Source organism: Phalacrocorax carbo, chromosome 20 (genome assembly GCF_963921805.1).
Source record: "Phalacrocorax carbo chromosome 20, bPhaCar2.1, whole genome shotgun sequence".
In the NCBI taxonomy this organism is placed as follows: domain Eukaryota; kingdom Metazoa; phylum Chordata; class Aves; order Suliformes; family Phalacrocoracidae; genus Phalacrocorax; species Phalacrocorax carbo.
The window spans coordinates 6,203,602-6,217,509 of record NC_087532.1 but is presented as its reverse complement, the minus strand read 5'-3'; the positions used below and the strand labels follow the sequence as shown (position 1 = coordinate 6,217,509).

Sequence of the window (13,908 nt, the reverse complement as noted above, 5' to 3'; positions counted from 1 at the left end):
GGGACCTGCAGGTACTCCCCAAATCAGCCAGAGGAATGGAAATGCAAACAGTACCAGGGTCTGCAGCATAGCTGAATAGATGGGAATGTAGACAGGTGGCATACAGACAGGAATGAATTTGGCCATGTGTGCCAAGATTTAGATCCAGAAAGAATGATCTCCTCCACAACACACCAGAAATATAAGAAACAACAAGAGGTCTGTAAAGAAAATGTCATCACAGAGGTAATTTTATCTCTGCTACTTATAGTATAGCTCTCTTATTGGAATCTAAATAAGGCCAAATGCCCTACTGTACCATTTACACAGAAACCTATGCTATGAACTCCACAGTTAGCGTAGGTAACTCACCAAGGAATTAGTTTCATGTAGCAGATTTACAGGAATGAATCTTCTTTTCTTCAGCTTAAGCAGTGCCACAGGGGATGAAACATTTACCTGCTGACATATCTTGTTTCCAGTTGTCACAGGCTGGCATTTTATAGCTCCCTATCATGTTGCAGCATTTCTGCCATGCTCTGTGCACAAGTATTGACATCAGTGACAAAAATAAAGGGACCAAAGAACACCAAATACCACAGCTCAGTTGCCCAGTTGCTGCCTGTCTCAGACCTCCATGTGAAGTGACAGAGCTGAGATGTTAGGTTTAGGGTTGGGAGAAAGAGAAGGGGTGGCCTTGGAAGTAAAATTCAATTTGGATGTGGAAAAAAATGGCTCGAAGCATATACATCAGATTCTGAGACACTCCATTTAAAAGTGTGTCTATAGATTTGACACTCGAGTGAGTCTAAGACACTGACAAGTGCTCAGTGGGTCCTGAAAAACCAGAGCTTGCAACGCCTGGGCCTGGAGTCTGGAAATCGCAACTGCCGGCAGGAAGCACCAGAAGGAGCAGCTTTCTGCATGGTTCAAGAACTAGCCCAAGCTTCCCAGCAAAACAGATTTAGCTTTCAAAACAAGCTGTTGACTATATTGTCCAGACTCAGAGCCCTCAGTTTAAATGGAGGCCGCTGTTTTATTGAGTCACTTTCATGCTCTCGTGGGCCTGTCCACCTTTCCATTTCAACTCAGCCATAAAAATTAGCTTGGAGATTAAACTTGGCGCATGAGTTGTTAGCTGGAGAGCAAGTGGGAGGGAGGAGGTGGAGGGAAAGAAGCGGCAGAGGAAATATGAAGACAGAGGATTTGGCCAGGTTTGATTTACCAGGAGCCAGGGTTGCTTTGCACTTTTCTCAGACACATTTAAAATGCCCCGTTGGGCTCTAGTTCAAATCTGAGTTTGCAGCCCCATCTTCTTCAGGAATTCATTTGCTTTGTTAAAAGGAGGAACAAAAAGACAAATTATTTGATTCAGGGAATCAAGCGTGCTGAATGTTCAGCAGTTCCCCAAGCAGTGGAAAGGATTAGGATTCCCCCCACATTGTCTCCACAGACCTTTATATAGCACTCAAAAGCAATCCATTCTCAGCTCCTGGGTGTAAAACAGAGCCAAGAAACAAGTCAACATATAGCACATCCCCCTAGGAGCAAAGAGCACTTTCCATTTGTGCACCATATCAGCTCTGCCAGAGACTGCATAAACCCTTCGTGGATACCTATCAGATCCAATTCCCTTATTCCTCGAGGGAAATAGGTCGGATTATATGCAAGTTTACAAATGAATTAAGCAAGACTCCACAGTCTAGCTCCAGCTCTACTGGAATTCAACCACTACTTTTGCTGACTTTAATAGAAGCTAAATACAGACCAGGCAAGCTACAACTAATATTGTTAAGTGGACTCTGGTTTTAGTTGCCATTTGGGGAGCAGCAATGGTGCCTACGACTCCAGTTAAGAATGACACAGACTGGGTGCCCAGAAACGGAGGCATCAAAAACCCAGTCTTTTTTGCTACAGCGACCTTCCAGATCTGGTCAAAATCACAAGATTTGTGGCAGAGCAACAACAGGACCCAACTCTTCCCAGTCCTCTGCTTTGATTACCAGATGCCCCAGCTCCTCCCAGGCTCAGTATCATAAACTGGAAAGAAGTTATTACCCACCAGAGGCCTGTGATGCCAACACATGAATTTCCTTCTCTGCTATTCATCTGCAAACACACAGATCCTTTAAGAACATGGGAAGGCAGGGGGAAACAGGGCTCCTGCGATACATTTTTTGTAGATAAACTGTGAAAGAAACATTTATTTAGCCAAGTGACCCTGGAATTGAAAGTGCCAATTTAGTGCACAGCATTATTATTTAATAAATATATATCACCACATATAGATGAAGAAACAGAGACTCTGACTTGCTAGCCTAGCACCAGACCGCCAGGTGAGCTCTGAGTAAAACTGGAGGTCTCCTAGAACCCTACTCTGTGCTCAAATCAAATAAATTTCTGCAAGAAGTAAGATCGGAAGAAAATCCATGGCAGCAGCAGACAGGAAGTCCCGAAGCCCATAGAAGCTCGTCCATGTAGTCATCTCAGCAGGTAGATCCTGAGCTCACATTCCCAGTAACAAATCCAAAGTGACTTCACTGACGTGACTGCATTTACACACAGCACCTGAGATTGCAGCTGCAGAACCGGGCTGCAGAAGCAATAGCATCCACACCCTGAAGGCCAGGCAGAAAATAAATTATTTTCACCTCTGACTTTCCCCTGTAAAGAAGCAGAGAGTCAAGACCAGCAGCAGTTTAAGAACAAGACGACTGCCAGTATGTCTTTCACCCCCTCCAAACACACTGGCCTTTCCCCCTTCTCCACTATTTATGTAACGTGAACTGCCTTCTATTCAGGAGGAGTCATCCTCTATTAACAGAGCTTGGCAAAGATCAGGAATTGACTCTGCCAACTTTCAAGCCTGCTGCCTTAAGGCAGATGGCAGGGAAAGTATCCCAGCCTTCTTCCCCAAACCTCTTCTCCCAACAAGCAGAGATAACTCAAAACAGGAAAAAAGGTCAGGTATCTGTGAAGCCCTAATCCCAGTGCAGGAGACAGCCTATGCCCGGAGTGCCCTGCTCTGTGGTGGGCATGCTTACCTCCCCATGGATGAGCAAAGCCTGCTGCACTGCCAGCATCTGCAGGCTGAGAGCAAGGGCACAGGTTTCACTGGAAGTTTTATACTTCCAGAGTTACAGCCAGAAAGAGGAGACGCTCTGCCCCTCCAAGTCAATGATGCTGCTCTCATCAAAAAATCAGCACTGCTTATGACTAGTGCTGAACTGTAACTTTATGGGAAAGCAAATCCCTCTGAGCCAGCTGGAAGGACACGATTTCCACAGTTACTGCAGACCCACAGCACAAAACAGGAGCTGCAGGTGCAGAGCATCCTCTGCTTCCCAACAGCAGAAGACAGCTGCTCTGCCATCCCCACTACAGTGGGTCTTCTAGGAGCAGTTCCAGTGCCTGGGGTTCAATTCACCCCCAAGAAGGCAGACCGCACTCAGCCACTGGCAGCAGTGGACACAAGTTGGACTCCTGAGCTGCCAAGTGCTGAGCGTCCAGTTCTGGTGAAATCCATATGGCATGCAAGTGCCTGGTTCTTGCAAAGGGAGGGCAGCATCCCCAGCTCTAAGCAACCAAAATTAAACCTTTGTATCTTGTTTTGCCAAACTTTTTGTGTCTGTATTTTCTCCCGTTAACGGTGTGGCACTCCAGTCATTAATTTCTTCTGTTTTTCAATACTATAAAATCATGATTCAATAGCAGTGCTGAGACCTCAGAAAACTGCTCTCATGGTGCTGCAGGGGGCAGTTCATGACAGTATGACAGGCAAGAGGGTCCTAAATAATATTTTCTGGGTGCTAATTCAGACCGTTGTTGTAGCTCATGCCTGAAGCACACTGCCATCAATGGGACAACTCACAAAATCAGTTAAGTCCATGCTGAAACATATTCTAGACTGGGGTCAATGGAAAGTCTCTTGCTGACTTCACCTAGAGCTGGATTAAACACTTAACTGTCTCCTCCGTGTTCCTGAATTATTCATCAAGGGCCAGACACTGCAATCCATACTCAAACTGTGCTTAATCTGGCCTTTAAATTGACTTGTATTAGTCTGAGTCACAGGCACCACAGCACCTTACTTTTTAGACAGTCTCACTGAATGCAGCAGAGCTGTTCATGAAATAAGGTACTCCTCTGCAAGAGGAAAGGAGGCAGGAGCCAGCCCTTAGAAAAGGCATCAGTAAGGCTAGACCTCAGAAAATTCACCCTGGTAAAGCTGCATCAAGATGAATGAACTCAAGTAAATCTGTGTGAAATCAATCATTTAAAGAGATAGCCTGTTCTGTGGTATCACAAGGGAGACATAAGGGAGAGCTAGAAACTAATATTTCATTGTTCAACTTCATCACAAGGTCTGGAAACACATTCCCCTGCCCCTGGCCACACATTCACGGAGCGGAATGGCAGCTTGCGCACACACCGCATGAGGACTGTTTCATCTCTCTCTATAGACGAAACAGGGAGGTGTGTGGGAAGGAGGAAGGAAAAGGACATGTTCCACTCCTCTTGACCGGCACTAAAAGAACAAGACATAAACGGGACTGGTTGTTACCAAGGAGGCAAGAAGTACCCACACTTACAAGCAACTCCTTCCTCTCCCAACCTCACACTGTCAGTAACCAAGCCTCCCAGACCACATTAGTGGCTTTGATCCTAAAATCCCCTGAGGCGACTTAAACAGCAGATAAACTCATGCCACAGGAGAGCCTTTCACCACTGAGCCCAAATATATAGTCAGATACTTTTAAACAAAGAATGGCTACAAAAATAAGCCAATCAGGTAGCAAAAGGAGAAATCTTGTGCACTACATCGAGAAATACAACAGGGTTTGATTTTTTAGAATGAATTGATCTGTTCAGTTCTCATTTATGTCAGTGCTTGATAAGATTAGAGGATTAAACCAACTGTATGCTAAATGCTTCGTGCTAAAGAGAGCCTTGCCAGGATTTACTGCATGTTGGCATGCACAGAGGCCATGGCAGCATCACGCAGGGACCCTGGGACTCACAGTAGGACCCGTTCAAACTTCAGAAATAAAAATCACAGCTTATCCAGATTTTCCATATGCCATCAGGGTATGAACTCCTATCCTTCTCCAGTTTCAGTCAAGCTTACTTATTAAGTACTTGTTCCCAACAGGCAAGTCTTTGTATAAGCAGCACTTATTTCAGAGCACTGGCATCACAAGAGGATTTCAGATGTACTGTGGTTTTTTTGATGCAAAATGTTGACACCTTATCCATACCCTCCCCCAGTGCCAGACCAAAATGCACACATCCTATCACTCTCATGCTATACAGTTACATATACATATACATTACAGTTACACATTGCAGCTACCCCCATGAACTCCTGCACAATACAGCTTGTTAAAAACACTCCTCGTTGACAGTTCAGAAGTGACAGATACAGAAGTGGTCAAAGTTCTGTAACTTAACCACTTTTTCTGTTGGCTTGACAAAGGCATTTGTGATGTTTAATTAATGAATGCTGGAAAAAGTAAAGGTCTTGGGAGGTGTGGCCAAGGACAAACTAGGTATTGAGAAAATTTTTAGCACCTAGCAAAGGCATTTTCCCCAAACACCTGAAAACTAACAGAGATTTCACCAGTGTGAAATCCCTCATTTCTGTGCCCCCAAATTACATAGAGCCAGTCAGATATTGTCACCTTGATTCCCTGTAAGTGCCTTACTCCACTGTTGTAAAGAGACAGTGTGCACAGCAAGGGTATTTGTCAACATGTCAGCAAAACTACTCAAATATAGCCAGTGAGGTAAATCTAGAGTGCCAGCGACTTCAGGTGGTGGGGTTTTTCCCACCCCTGAGGATGAATTTGGCCCTGTACGTTGCAGAAACCATATACACAATCTTCAGCACAGTGGGTGATTGCAACGATGCTGATGCTACTTCCCAAACAGCAGTCTGGCTCTCACATATTATACTGTTACACATTGCTCTGGGCCACTTGTCCCTTAGCTTGTCCCCATGCATGTCTAGGTGAAATGGTCACAAATACTGATGGCTAGCTTCCCCTTGAATCACTTTTCTATTAGACAAGCATTCTCCCTCCCTAGTGGAGTACTTTCCCCATGGGAGTACAGCAGGTATTCACAGGGGCAGCGGGAAGAAGGGGAGAACGGATCTTTTATTGTATTAAGCATTTCCATTCCAGCTTTGTTGTCTTTTTCACTAGCTCAGGTCTGTTTCATTCCAGGCTCCAAAGGGGTAAAGAGACTGGCTTGATGAGTCTAACCTCTGAAGATGCATCCAGTGTGCTAAAAGAAGTGTAGCTATTGAAACATCTCCCTTCAATACAGTTATTGTGTTGCTAGGTTTCCATCTAGACACACAGCCTAAAAGAGCAATCAAAGGAAGCTGATGCTGTGGATAATATCTTTATCAACGCTTCACAAGGTTGTTGGGGAGGAAGAGAGAAAAATATTGTCCCCAAGCAAAGTTTTACTGGCGAGAACAGAAAGCTAATTTCAAAAGCTCACCCAAATTTTCACGGGAAGATTGTTTTAAAAAATTGAGCTTTTAGGGTAGCGGATTTTATGCGTATGCACATGTGGCTTCGTGAGCACAAAGTCTGTTTGTTTATTCTGTCGTTTGAATTATAAAAGTACTTCTCTCCTAATACACAAGTCCTCATCCCACTTAACTTGAGTCATGTCTTGCAGCCGCAGAAGGGGGCATGCATCAGCCTTGTTTTAAAGGAACTTATTTGCTTGCATATTACATTAAACCCTAACAGACTCAGCACAGCTGTCAAAATACTATCCTAATAATTGCATAAGCTAAGGTTGCTAACCAGCACGCCGCGGTGCCTGAGCACAAAAGCGCAAGCGACACGGGATGCAGCAGCAAGGCAGACGCAAGGTCCTACGCGTGTCTGAGGGACCTGCCACTTCCACCCTACTCCCCCTGCCCCGGAGGTTTTCAGCTGTACTCAGCTCCCAGCAGCTCCCACCCTTCCCAAGCGCTTTCATATACCTGGGCAGTGGCAGCCAGCCCCACTCTTTCGCTTTGGTCATCACATCACCAAACAGTAAAGAACGTGAAAGAGTTCATTTTCTCCAGGACACAGGCTGCTTTGCTGGTACATCTTTGGAGACCACCTGGAACAGGACTGGGCTGCAGTTGGGACCGTTGCTAAGCAATGTAATGCTGTTACTAAGTGACCCAGGATTTTTAGGCAGGAAAAGTCAATTTCTACAATTTCTACACAAGCCGGTATAAAACAGGAAGGTTACCTTACATGTGCCAGGTACATGATTCTCTTTACATCTTCTAGACAAACATCTGACACGAGCTGCTGTCAGAGATGAGGATCCTGCCTGGCTGAACCTGCTAACATCCCTGAGCATGGAGGATGCCTCTGCTGGCTCTCCTCCTCCTCAGGGAGGCAGGCCAACCCTCCGTGAAGTCGGGGACACAAAGCTGCTCAGTTCTGGCGCCCAACTTTTCCCCCAGGAGAACAGCCCCGCTGCAGGCACAGCTCAATCAGCTTATTATAGAGGCAGCCTCCCCGGGAAACGCTCCCCTCCGTGCATATTCATGAACTCTCCAGAGCTTCCAGGGAGAGTTGGCTAAACACACAACCGAGGGATTTATCTGTTGTATTCGCAGCGAGAAAAATAAGGGGGGGGGGGGGAGCTAGAGGGCTTATTAAAAAAAGGAAAGTAACCAGCGGAGCGGGGTGAAAGGGAGCGATCGCAGGCTGTGCTCTCCTCTCACCACCGCGGGACCGGGAGCCCGACCTCCCCCTCCCCAGCCACCCCCGCAGGCAGAGCCGAGCGGCCGGGAGCCGGCGGCGGGCAGCGAGGAGCCGGTACGACGGCAGAGGGCTGTGTCCCCCCGACCCCCCTCCCGGGGCCGCTTCGCGCAGGGGGCGCAGCACTCACCTCCGCCCGAGCGGGCGGCAGCAGCCGTGTGCTCGCCGCGACGCCGGGACACAGCCGGGTACCGCGGTACCGGATGCCCGCCCTGCAGCGCGCACCGCTCCGGGTCCCCCGCAGCCCCTCACCCGGGCCCTCCGCCGGGTGCCGGCGCGGCGAGGAGCCGCCACACGCCGCCTTTTAATGCCGCCTCACCGTGCGCCGCTGCCGACTGCTAGCACGGCCCGCCGGCCCCCGGGGGCGGCCGCCAGCCCCCGCCGCTGCGGTGCGGAGCGGTGCGGAGCGGTGCGGAGCTCCGCGCCCGGGCGCGGCCGCTGCCCGTTGCCGCCGCCGCCCCGCCGGGCTGCGGGCGGCGCTGCGGCCGCGCTATAAACCCTGCCCCGTGCGCGGCCCCCGCCCGCGCTGGCCCCCGGTGCGGCGGCGCCGGGAAGGCGGCCCCGGGGAGGGCGCCCCGGGGAGGCGGGGAGGCAGGTGGCCCCGGGGAGGCAGCCCCGCCGCGGGGCCCGGCCCCGAGGGCGAGGGCGGCCGCCTCCGCCGGTCGCGGCACGGGACGCTCTGGAACGGTCCCCGGTGCGGGCCCTCCCCGTGCGGGCCCTCAGCGGAGAGGGCAGGTTAGCGGAAGAGGCCGCCGGGGCTTCGGCTGCGCTTGGAGCCCTGCGGGGATGGGGGCCCGGCCCGGGGCTGCGCTGCCCACCCTCCGAGGGCGCCTTCGGTTTGCGGGGTGCCGCCCGGGGAGTGGGGGGCAGTGCCCCGGGTGAGGGGCTCCGGACGGGGGGCTGGGAACCCGGCTCTGCCGGGGCAGGCACTGCTGACACCCCGGCACCGGGCACGTCTTGGAACAGAAACTTTTGCCAGTGCTGCAGGTCCATCCCGTGTTAAGAGCCAGCGCTCTGGGAAGGACTCATCTGCTTTCCTTACTGGCACTCCCACCACTAGGCAAATGGTCCAAAAGGAGACATCTACACTCATTCAGTGGCAGAGGTATGCAGCAACAATCCCTGAATTAAGTAGGAGTCGTTAAATGGGAGGTGGCAGGCTATTAACTAGGGTGGCGGAGAAAATCTGTTTTATATTCATGCTTGCCCCGTATGCAGCTAGGCCTTCTGCACGGCTGGCCGTCCGCCTTGACCATGGGCCCTTGCTTTGGCTTTCAGGAGTCAGAAAGAGTCCTGATTATGATAAAGACATGCCTGAGTACAGGGGCTTTGCTTAGTGTTGACAGGAGTCTCTAATCACTGTGCTGGATACGGCGGTCTCACATTCATTTATTGTGCGCCCTTCTGTGCCCCACTCCAGTTTTGGAGGCAGGGAGAGAACAGCATTCCCCCCATCCTTGGCCTGCTTACTGGGGTGACCCGTTACTGCAACGTGGACTCCTGCAAGAGCAGGATTACGTCAGTAAATTGCTGAACAACTACATGATGGGAACGGCTTTTAATCAGGCTACATTACAGAGGTGACCTAAGCATGTTTTTCCCAATATTCTTGTTTAGTTGAGAGTTGATGGTGCCTAGGAGAAATATTGCCTGCTCCAGTTTTTAGATGGATTTGTCAAGTCAATAACAAATAGAAGGCAGCACAGTTAAATAGGCCCATCACCTGAGTCTGTCTCCAGGCAGGCGGCTGTGTCAGAGGCATTGCGCTCTTTCTGATGCATCACCCAAAGTGAATAGGAAGCCAGGCAGACAAAGCCAGACCATCATCTTCCTTGTGGGGCTCCAAGGAATGCAAATTTAATGAGGCTCCTGAAGTAAAATTGCACTCCACCAGCTTTGTGCATTTCTGCCAGTGATGGAGGTTTCTGCAGAGAAGGTGATGGTGAGGGGTTAGCAATTTTGTTGAAAACTGCAAGTGTACAGTAAAGGGAAAAATCGCTTTTTCTAACTTTGCCGGTGATGCGAGCGGAGCCCACGCTGATGTGAGGGACAGCGCTCAATCAATCACACAGCAGAGCCCAGCGGACTGCAGGGAGTTATCAGTCAGCGCAGCGTACGAGCACTCAGACAATAACACAGCTCTCCTCGGCAGCGTTTCCGACAGCCCTACAGGCACAGACAGGCACACACGTGGGAGCCCACAGTCGGCCCCCTGCTCCCCTCTTCGCACAAGCATGCAGTGCACTGAGCCCTGCGATGCACGTACGGGCAAACAGATGCAAAGGGATGCTGACACCTGCTCACGGACGAGCCGTGCCCATCTCCTCTCTGCACACAGAAGTATGTCAACTTGACAGCTTTAGCTCTTAAAACTTGTACGTGGTTTTCCAACAGCATAAACACACGTGACGCCTCCCTTCACAACAAGCACACCGCAGAGCTAACTAGCCCCAGCTGAACTAGAAGCTTCCCTTGCTATGTTAGCACCTATACATAAAGAATATGCCTTTCCCTGTCAATACGGAGACGCTCAGACTGCCATGTTCATCTGTTAAATATCACTGCATGATCACACAGTGGTCTGCACTGCACTTGAAAAGCCCCATAATGAAAGACTCACCTGGATGGGAAGGGGTGACTGGGAGGTTGACAGTCCTGCTTTATGGCAACTTCTGTGATTCCAGTCTCTTTTCATTCTGCATTGGGAGGAAATAAACCATTTCAAATATTTGGGGATGGTGCATAGTGGAAATCTTCACACCTGGCTTAACATTTCCTTCCACGTGAGAGCATCAGCCTCTGACTGCTATCATTTCCCTCCCTCAGGCCTCACAGTGTTCAACAAAATAACATGTGTTGCCAAAATGAATAAATAGTTCATTACTAGTTTAAATCAGCAACTCTGAACATGTTTTACTCAGACACAGGTTAGAACTGTCTACATAAGCAGCAATATCCGTGCACGTAAACACAAACTGTATCAAGCTGTACCTATGTTACTTGCACATACCCCTGCACAACAGTTTCAGTGCTTTATTGCAGACTCCACTAAAAATGCATCTACAAAGAATTAGCATTATTTGTGGCCTTTATTAACCCCACACGTGCACAGGCAAACAGCTAGCACACAGACTGATGCGCTGCTCGCTGCTGTTGTCCTCATTAACCACGCAGGTACACAAACACACGCGTGACACCAAGAGACATTGGCACTGTACTGCAGCCTTCGTTAGCAGGCTGCATATTCACAAACGCCACATGCAGAGGCACGCAGTCACAAGCAGGCAGGAAAAAGACTGCTACTGCACCTAAAGCCATTCCTGGCTAAAGGATGCCTTTGGAGTTGGGAAGCTGAAGGAAAACGTCTTCCCCTTTATTCATGCTCTCTAACCTTCCCACAGTCTCAGCACGATGGCTTCCATGCCAAAATCAGGTACCATCGGCCATTCTGCATGCTTATATTTATGGCCCCTCTTTGAAATTCTGACTGCTCATCTATGCAGAATAAAACTACCCAAGCAATCTTTCCTGTTCAGGTGCTCATTACTAAAGCGTTAAATAATGCCAGGCAGGCTCTCTGAGGCCTTGTAAATTTTATCTGGGGGACTTTCAACTTCCACAAGGTCTATTACTGCCTGATTGCCTGAAAGGCTTCCAAGTTTGTACCAGACAGCAAAGCCATACAGCAGAGAGGGCTGGGCAACAACTGAGCACTGAACTTCTGTTAAACACCATCGCTGGCTTGGGCGCCAGGCTCGGGAAGGTGGAATACATACATGTGAGTGCTGTTAGCTAGGGCTCAAATCAAGGCTGTTTGAACACACCAGTAAGCTTAATAAAGTGGAGAGAAAATAATGGAGAAACCCAGGAAGAAAGGGCAGCAGCCCCCAGAGCCAGAGAGGTTCTGTTCCATCGGTTGCCAGCTAAGTGCCCCAGAAGAATCAGCGGGCACATCCAACACTCGTCAGCTCCTGGGGCAATCCCTAAAGGATACTGAGCTGCAGATAAAGCGTATTTTCAGAGGAAAAGAATGGGGAGTGGGGACAAAATGCTCTGTTTAGAAACATCCTTCAGCTTTTCTGAAGTTGTGTTCTTAGTTTCCTACTGTCTTCCTGTCAGAGAACTCAGACCTTTCCTTTTTGTCTTTCCTAACATCCTGCTTGATGGAACATCAAGGTGAGGGATATTTCCTGTCTGCCCACAAAACAAAGCCACATCACAAGCTATTTCTATGTGCCATGTATTTATAAACCTCTAGCCCTGACCTGATCAAGCAAAACAGCTTCCAGTTACCACTGGCTCAGGCCTGAATTCAAACTGCCAGCCTGTTATTTCTTACTCAGGCAACACTAGTATTCAAAAATTATGTTAAACATTTCCCAGATGCAGAAACAATCCCTTCCCCAAAGAGCACAGAGGTGAAGGCACACAGCCAGCCAGCCCCCTCTTTTATTGGATAACATTCCTCATATATTTCATGAGAGCCAGATGGCACCATCTGAACAGCAGTGAGGCTGGAAGCCTTCAGCCACCTCGGCGAAAGGGAAGCGTGACCCAGCCCTGCGCGCGGAGCAGCTCAGCGCCGGGGCAGAGTGCGGCTGCGGGCCCGCGCCGCCTGCGGGCAGCTGCCCCTGCTCGGGCACAGGGGCGCAGGGCAGCACGGCAGGGGCAGGCTTTTTCGCATTCAGGCAACAGCGTAAATTTGCATGTGGAAACCGAAATCGCCACTGCCGACAGGTACAGTCCTACACTTCTGGGGACAGGCAGAGTTTGCCCGGTCATGAAGCTCTCTGCGAAAGGGAGGCCCATCTGCCGATTGCCTTGAGAAAAAGAAGCCTGTAAAGAGGGACAGAGCGTACCCTAAACCCCCGCTGCATGTGGGGCCTTTTCCTTGCAATGAAGTGAGTGAAGCTAATGGTTTTATGGAAGTTGGTTGTTCAAAAGGCCTTCATTGCACTGTTTAATGGAGTTTCACCGCCGCGCCCCAAGGGCTCCCAGACTGCGTTAGTGTCCCCCAGCTCACGCCCTACCCAAACAAGCCTTCTCACCCTGCTGTCTCCAGCCGGTATGTACGGAGCGTAGGAGCATCAGGCTGCCATGCCTCCTGCGCTCGCCTCTCCAATGGAGTCTTGAAGCCCCAGGATGTCATGAATATTCATGACATAAACATTAGCAATAAGTATTGTGCAATTTGGACAAAAATATGATTTAGGCAAAAGAACTAGGAGAGAACAACTGAGAGAGAATCTTTACTCCTGAGCTCTGGGAAGTACTGAATAGCATTTTCCTGAGCTGTAACTGGTGGTTTTAAAATGCAAATCAGTCTTGGGTTTTTGAGAGACATTGTAAAAAAAAAAAAAAAGACCCATGCAGCAAAGCTTTATTGTATTGTAATGAATGCGGGATTTGCAGAGCTGCTTCGTGCCAGTGAATGCACATTGGATGCAGGCCAGGGACTCAGGAAGCCCTGAGGCTTGTCCCCAGCTAGCTCTGCCACTGACTCACTATGCGACCTTGAACATGACATCCTTTCCTCTATTTCAGTGTTCTTATCAGAGAACATAGGGGAGGGGAAAGAGATGAGGCCATTTCTGTGCCTCCTGGGGAGGCTACACATGATAGGCCACTCTGAGGCAGAAGTCAGCAGAACGAATGCGGCAGCTGTCTCCCTGCAGGGACTGATGAACTGTGATAGTGTTGCCCTGTCCATAATGGTCTTCCTCTGGCAGATGTTGCTCAACCTATTCCTATTCCACCGTTCATCTTTGGCCCTTGTGTCTCCCTTGTATTTTTCTATACAGCTGGTCCCCTCCTTGAGCCTCAGAGTCCGTAGAAAGCCCTCTGCAATTGTTACTCTCTTCTCTTTCACATCCACCTGTAGAGCATCTAATACCATTTTACCTGCCCTCTAGTAAAAGAACTGTCCCTAAGTAGACTCTACCACACAGATCACAGTAGGGGTTGAACAAAGAAGGGAAGATGTAATAAGTGAATTGTTACAATAGATAGATTTTCTTCAAATTATTCATGGTATTATTCATTTTCAATTCAATTATTCATAAGCAATAACAATCTATAAAGAGGCAGGATGGTCTGAGGCACATCGCAATCCAGAGGACCCCTCTATTCCTCTAGTGCCAGC

The 13,908-nt window shown here is 49.2% G+C and overlaps 1 protein-coding gene across 3 annotated transcripts in view; it reads right to left on the bottom strand.

Annotated features, from left to right (window-relative positions):
• The window catches only part of DISP3 (dispatched RND transporter family member 3), a 45,214-nt gene extending 34,774 nt beyond the window's left edge, over positions 1-10,440 (bottom strand). For 2 of the 3 annotated variants that reach the window (XM_064470004.1, XM_064470005.1), the window contains exon 1: positions 10,387-10,440. The gene's annotated coding sequence lies outside the window, so the exon portion shown is untranslated. Of the gene's footprint in view, positions 1-7,896; positions 8,241-10,386 lie in introns of those variants that run through there. The other variant, XM_064470006.1, reaches the window with a different exon arrangement.
• Between the last annotated feature and the right edge of the window lie 3,468 nt (positions 10,441-13,908).